Source organism: Acartia tonsa, chromosome 6, assembly GCF_053477335.1.
Source record: "Acartia tonsa isolate MP-2025a chromosome 6, ASM5347733v1, whole genome shotgun sequence".
Taxonomy (NCBI): domain Eukaryota; kingdom Metazoa; phylum Arthropoda; class Copepoda; order Calanoida; family Acartiidae; genus Acartia; species Acartia tonsa.
In genome coordinates this window covers 8,804,861-8,812,570 of record NC_137265.1, presented here as the reverse complement: position 1 = coordinate 8,812,570, position 7,710 = coordinate 8,804,861, and positions in this window count along the sequence as shown.

Genomic DNA, 7,710 nt, shown 5'->3' with positions numbered 1-7,710 from the left:
GGCTGGGGCCGGCTGAGGGTCATCCTGGAGCCATCCTGGGGCTTGGTCACCTCCTGGGACTTGATGCTGGTCCATTGGGTCAACGGTGAAACGGCGGGCACAAAGTTATACAGTACTACAATGAAGGGGTTGTCACTTGAGGCTTCCTAGCCTAACAGCCAACACTGTTTGTATCACTAGGTTGGGAGTGTTAGTTGCAAAGATATAACTTGGCTGTACTTATCAATAGTTAGGTGTTGAGGTAGATAGATGTTGAGGGTCTGAACTGCTGTCAGGAACTGATTGGGTTTTCCCTTATCACACTAGAGCTAGGAGGAAAGAAACTTGCAATTCTTTATTTGCTAAAAATACCCCTGTTAAATGCTATGGAGTAGCTCCGCTCTGGTGTGAGAGTGGGTGTGTGTGTGTGTGTGTGTGCGTGGAATCTTCTGTCCTTGTAACGCGCGTTCGCGCCGTCAAATCCGCGCACACGGGGAAAACGCGCTCTCACCCCTCAGCTCGCTCTCTCATTGGTCCGTTTCGTCCGTTGGATTTATGATATTTTTCCGCACTCTGTTGCGCTACCCGTGAATGGCGCTCTGTGTATCCGATCGCTAGCTCCACACCACAGACGGACTCAGTCTAGTGTGGGTAGGAAGGGGGAAGCGCGTGAGGGGACGGGGGTAACTCCGTCCGTTCCCCCTGTGAGGGAGGGGGGTAACTGTGTGCTGGTGTAATAGGCCTTTTCTTCTTAATCTTAGGCTTATCTGTTATATCACCCTGATTGTATTTGCCTTCAATGGAGAAGGGGCCCCTCCCCTTCCCTTGGAATAAGGGGTGTATTGTTGTTGTGCTGTGGGCTTGAGATTGTTTTGATTATATTACATCTAGCTTTTATTTTTGTCCTTATCACAATTGCATAACAGATTTGTTGACCAACTCTGTTCTATTTTTAGCTGTTATCACAATACACAGTAATCCAAGCCTGTTCTATTCTTAGATTTATCACAACACAACAATTTGTTTGCCAAGCTTTGCTCATAAATCTATTGTTTGGCCATCACACTAGGGTGGTAATCCCTGCAAATGTGATATAATATCTGTTTTCTAGATGGGTGGCTGCGTTGTAGCTTCTCCGGATACTCGGGGTTGACGTAGTTTTTCTCTGTTCTGGTGCACTACACCCGTATGTTAGCTCGCAGCTTGCAGCTATGTGGCATGTTTCAGCCTATCGGCGGCAGGGAATGTCCCGTCCTGCTAGCGCCGCTGATCCAAATCCGGCTGATGGCGGCAGGGAATGTCCCGTCCTGCTAGCGCCGCTGGTTCGGATCCTGCTATTTCTTGCAGTAAAATTGGCCTATTTTCAGCCGTCTACACGTATTTGGCTTGTTTCAGCCGGTCCGCAGGCCTGTTTCAGCCCTTTTGGCGCTCAATTCTCCGTTAGATATCAGCGCTGCTCGCGGTTATTCGTCAGATTTCGCTGTTTCGCTTCCACAACTGCCGGATGCAGAGTTAAACTTTGCTGTCCAGGGTGGGTAATTCAGGTTGCTTGCGTCAGTTTTGCCAGATTCACTGCTGGGAGTACCTTAGCCTCAGATGCGCGTCTGCTCTACACTTGTGGTTCGCCGTAATCTCACACAGCTGTCACCAAAGTTGTGGTATCCGCCGAGGATAAATGGCAGACACCGGAGTTCAATTAGATTACGGCAGTGTGACAGACGTGGACACCTTACTATAGAGAAGCTACGCTTCTCTAGCTTTCACTAGATAATGATCAACATCTATTTTCAGTTGTCACTTTATTGAAGGGTTAAGATATACTAAAGCTATATACAACAAACAATAATTACATGGATAGGAATAAATAATCATAACATGAAAGCATCAATAATACATATACAATGGTCAGTTTGGGCAATAATGATTCCCCCATCCCTGGAAAGGGTGGGGGAGAATTAAGAATACAGTTAACCATAATAAACATGACAGATTCAAATCATTAATTCTAAGCGTAGGGAGGGGGTCACTAGACCCCTTCCCCAGGACTCGGGGGAGGGCCATTGACCCTCCACCGAACCCCAGATCAGGGGTGCCATAGACATGGCTCACGGTTGCCGAATACCACATAATCTTTTGTAATTGTAACAATTTATATCATATTTAAAAGCGAAGCTTTTCTATAATTAGGGTCGGTCCGTCCGTCCGTCCGTCCGTCCGTACGTCCGTCCGTCCGTCCGTAACGGATAGCTTTTTTCGTTAATTTAGGCATGTTAAAATTGTCCTATCGATTTCAAATTTTGCATGGTGATTCCTTTAGTAATTAGGTACGATTTAGAAAGCGTAGCAACTCTATAATCATTACCATAATGTCCGTACGTCCATTTTAAACATGTTGATTTTTTTACTTTTTTATCAACAAATTTTTATGTGATCTAATCATCCGATTGATCTGATTTTTGGTAAATTGATTTCTAGGACAACAAAGACTAATGTTAATTCCTGGAATAACAAAGTACAATATTATAAGCAAAGCAACTCTATAATCAAGTCCTAAAAATGTAATTATGTCCATAAACATAATCCTGTATAAAGCAGTTTTTCAACAAATTTACTAACAACTTTGCTTCGACTCTTATACATTTATATTCTGATTATTCAGTTTTGACACTAAATAAGTGTTAATGTCTGTTTGTCCTACTGTTTCAGTGCTTCGCTTTTATGGATGTTGTCATCCTTGTTTGTTAATCTTTTCATAAAGAATTTTTTAAAAACGATCAAATGTGATCATAGCAAAAAAAATCAGGGATCTAAATGGACAATGACCGAAAAATGGATGTACCAATGATGAAACACAAAATAACCCCTTCAATAGATGAAAATTAGGGATTAAAACGTGTGGACTTTAACCTACCTAGTGTCAAACCATTCAAAAATGTGCAAACGAATAAGAAAATGTTATTGTAAAACTTGTGGCCCATTGTCCCCTCTCAAAATGCAAAATATGCTGTATTAATTATTATCATCAAAGTAAATTTTACGATATTTTATTCTACTCCATTCAACTGCAACCGCAGTTACAACCCGTACAGCTGAGCAGCCAATTTAAAAGATTTTTTTGCAAAAAATATTTTTCGTTGTGTGCCCACATTTTTGTTTTTAAAAAGTAAGTGTTCTACATTTTATTTGCCAGCACTAAAACTGATTCTTTTTAGGCAAATTTAAAGCTTCAGGGATCTTCAACTGCTTCAATACCAACCGCAAGTAGTTGTTTAACCGCGTATATTATTGGACGGCTAATTTTTGCAATTATATTATTATTAAGAAGATTACAAATTCACCAAAGAAATCTGATAACCAAGACCAATATGAAGCTTTCCCTAAAGAAAACAACATTATTACATTTGGTATTATAGATAAATTTTCTTTAAATAAAAATAAACGGTTGTCGAATACTTACAAATGGTTTTTATAATATATTTGTTAAAACTTTACAAGCGTAAGAAAGTAATTAAAAATAAATGGTACTACGTCAAACCCTAGATACGTCAAACAGTAGATGCGACAAACGCTAGACAGACAAACAGTAGACAGACAAACCCTAGACACGACATACGCTAGATACGACAAACACTAGAATGCGACAAACGCTAGAATATGACAAACACTAGATTTTTTCTAAAGGCGACAAACAATAGATACGACAAACGCTAGAATTCATTCTATTATATAAAGTAATACCCTTTTTTTGTCTGTAGGAAAGGATCTCACTAACCGCTAAACGGATATGGTTCTTCTTTAAAGTGAAGTTTCATATGTATCCAGGGACAGTTTTTAACTAATTTTGAGGAGGGTATCTCCCCCCACCAAAAAAAAAAATTCTTGTTTTTCTTTTTTTGTCTGTAGCAAAGGATCTCACTAACCGCTAAACTGATATGGTTCTTCTTTAAAGTGAAGCTTTATGTAGGCCCAAAAGGTTTTTAACTAATTTTGTGGAATTATAAGGTGATAATTATTTAAAGTAGTTGAGGGGTGACAACACCTCCATTTAAATTTAAATTATCAAGGCCTGCTTTCCCCTTTTTTCACCCCAAAATGACCCCAGATGAATCGCTGCACTGATTCAAAGACAAGGACAATAATATATGTAAGTAGTGCAGCATTAATAAAGCAAGATTTTTTTCTCTTGTAATAAAAAAGTATTGAGGATGAATCTAAAAAGAAAAATTTCAATATCATTGAAATTATATTATATTATATTTATTTGATTTAACCCACAGCCTAGGTGAAATAGATTTCTGTAAAACATTTCAGTAAAGCAACGGATTGTCAGAATTATAGATATACATACATACACTTACTACTAAATAGCAGCGCTGTTGAAAAAGTGTTGTAAGGCGAAGTCATAAATGGTCAAACAATTAATGCTCATAAAATATTGCTCCTCCTAAGTCTATATTACTCCACCCATTTATATCTCCCTTTGATGTTTAAACAAAGCAACTTTGAAAAAAACTTTATACAAACATGTTATTTAAAAATAATTATATTTAAATTACTAAAATTCTTTGTCTCTTTAATCATATTAGACTTAATTTAACAATCCTTCTTGGATTTATCTTAAAAATTGTTAATGACTATAAATACAAAAATAACACATGCTGGTTTAGTTTTAACTGTATTGCAAAATCACCTTTTTATTGCTATATCACATTTTCTGCAGGGAAGGGACAATGATAGCAAAGGGAGAGGGGACAATGAGCTGTTTAGTACACTAGTCCCCAAAGTTTTACATTTTATAAGAATGTTTTCTTAATCGTTGGCTTGACAACTTTTGTTACTTTACTGAATTATGATTGGTTAGTTTAAACGTTTCAACCACTAATTTTTTGTTATAGGGACTGTATATAGATTTTTACGGCCATTATCTTATACCTTTAGATCTCTGCATTAATAGAAATATAAATTTAGTATTTATGAACGAAAAAATTTATGAATATTTTTTAAGTTTAGATTCTATCGTATGTCGCTTCTAGTGTTTGTCGCACTTTAAAAATTCTACTGTTTGTCGCGAAATTGTAAATTCTACTGTTTGTCGTGGTCTAGTGTTTGACGTATCTATTGTTTGTCTGTCTAGCGTTTGACGCATCTACTGTTTGTATGCTAGCGTTTGTCGCATCTACTGTTTGACGTATCTAGTGTTTGACGTAGTACCAAAATAAATATTTACTAACAATTAATGATAACGTTATATCCTATTATATAAAGTAATTAGGTTTAGTTTTGTCTGAAGGGTACTACGTCAAACCCTAGATACGTCAAACAGTAGATGCGACAAACGCTAGACAGACAAACAGTAGACAGACAAACCCTAGACATGACATACGCTAGATACGACAAACGCTAGAATGCGACAAACGCTAGAATATGACAAACACTAGATTTTTTCTAAAGGCGACAAACAATAGATACGACAAAGGCTAGAATTAATCCTATTATATCTATAATACAAAGTAGAATGATCTCTGTCTGAAGCTTAAGATCTCGGTAACCGCTGAAACTCTTCAGGGAATATACCTAATGGTCCTGTGATGGTTTTAAGCTATTTTATTGGGGGATGAGACCTTCCCCCCCCCCAATAAAAAATTTATCAATCTCTTGGGGCAAATCTGCATGGAAAGGACAATGATAGCAGAGTGAGAGGGGACAATGGGCTGTTTATTACACTAGTCCCCAAAGTTTTATAAGAACGTTTTTTATTATTTGTTGACTAAACAACTTTTGTTACGTAAATGAATTTTGATTGGTTGGTTCAATAAGTGTTCAAACGTTCCAACCACTAATTTTACGCTATGTACATAGATTTTTCGGCAATTATCTTATCCCTTTAGATCCCTGCATTGATAGATTTTTGAATTTAGTATTTATGAACGAAAATAGCAATGAATATTTTATAAGTTTAAATTCTATCGTATGTCGCTTCTAGTGTTTGGCGCACTTTAAAAATTCTATGGTTTGTCGCGAAATTAAAAATTCTACTGTTTGTCGCAGTCTAGTGTTTGACGCATCTATTGTTTGTCTGTCTAGCGTTTGACGCATCTACTGTTTGTCTGTCTAGTGTTTGTCGCATCTACTGTTTGACGTATCTAGTGTTTGACGTAAGCCGTCTGAAGATCTCAATTACTACTTAACTGATTGGGTTCTCTATTTTAGGTAAGTTTCACATGTGTCCTTGGTAGTTTTAAGCAATTTTATTTTCAGATTCAAGTCTTTGGATAGTGTAAAGCTATTTTTCTAGCCTTCTCGGTCCCCTCAATAAAGAGCCCCTAGATGCTAGGGGCGTTGCCACTTGTTTGTTAATAAGATCTCTCAAAATGTCTAAAAACTGTATAGATTATTATCCTATTATTATGAAGTAGTAAGAGTTTTGTCTGTCCCGAAGGATCTTGCTAACCGCTGAACCGATATTGTTCTCCTTTACAGTGAAGCTTCTTATAGGTCCTGAAAAGGTTTTAAACTATTTTTTGAGAGGGTGTCTTTACCCATAAAGCCCCAAAAAATATTTTTTCTCGTATTCATTCGAATCCGGTGGATAGGAACCAGTTCTCATCCATACGAAAAAACTATGTCTAGCATCTTCTTATATCAAGTTTTCTACGAATATAGAAATGTACAATCATAAGATTAAAACCAGTTTTTTTAGCCGGTGCCTTCGGCACCACGGGGTTAAAAAAACTAGTTTTAATCTTATAATTGTACATTCTATATCCGCGGAAAGCCGTTTACAATACGATACGAGAAATAACTATTACTGTTTTGAAACTCAAATTTAAAATGGGATGAGGTTAACTTTACCCCTCCTACCTCAAGTGCCCCTAGAGGCTTCTAGGGGGCGTAGCCGCAAGTTATAGATATACCAGGAAGTTTCTAACCATCCCAAAAGGCCAATACCTACAATTGATATATGATATACGTGGATATATTGGTAGGGGAAAGTTTGTCGTCAATTTAGATTGCTAATATGGATCTCATTTATTGGTCAGTTCGTTCAACCAGTAAGATGGGATGGGATTGGTTAAAGGGGGTGGATGGGGTGTAATGTCATTTCATTCAGCTAGAAGTATAACCTTATCAATACATGAAAATCTGGTGAAACATCCAAGTAATATAATATCGATTAGACCTAACCTAAGTAAAATAAATAGATATAAAACGTCTAGATGATTAATTCTATAAATAAACCAATAGTAACATGTAAGAATAATCCAACCACATTGTTGATTACAAAATGTAGAAATATTGCGAGAAAGGGCATTTTTTACATTTCAACATTTCTCAAGGTAATGCCGTTTTTGGGAACTAAAATTGCGTCATTTGTGACAATATAAAAAAAATTGTCTGCTAGAAATTCTTTTTTAAATTTGACGGATTATTGTGCATGGATAGGACAATGGCCAATTGATTGATGTACTGTACACCCCCAACGATGAAACACAAAATTACCCCTTCAGTAGAATACAATTTATGGTTGATGAACCAAGCAATAAAAAAGTACCCAAAGTTGTTAAGCCAACGAATAAGAAAACGTTATCATAAAACTTTTTGGACTAGTGTAATAAACAGCCAAAGGTCCCCTCCCTTCTGATTATTGTGTCAATTTGATCATCTAATGTAATACATCTATTGTAAAATATAAAAAAGTTTTCATTAAACCACAATTAAATAGTTGGCATG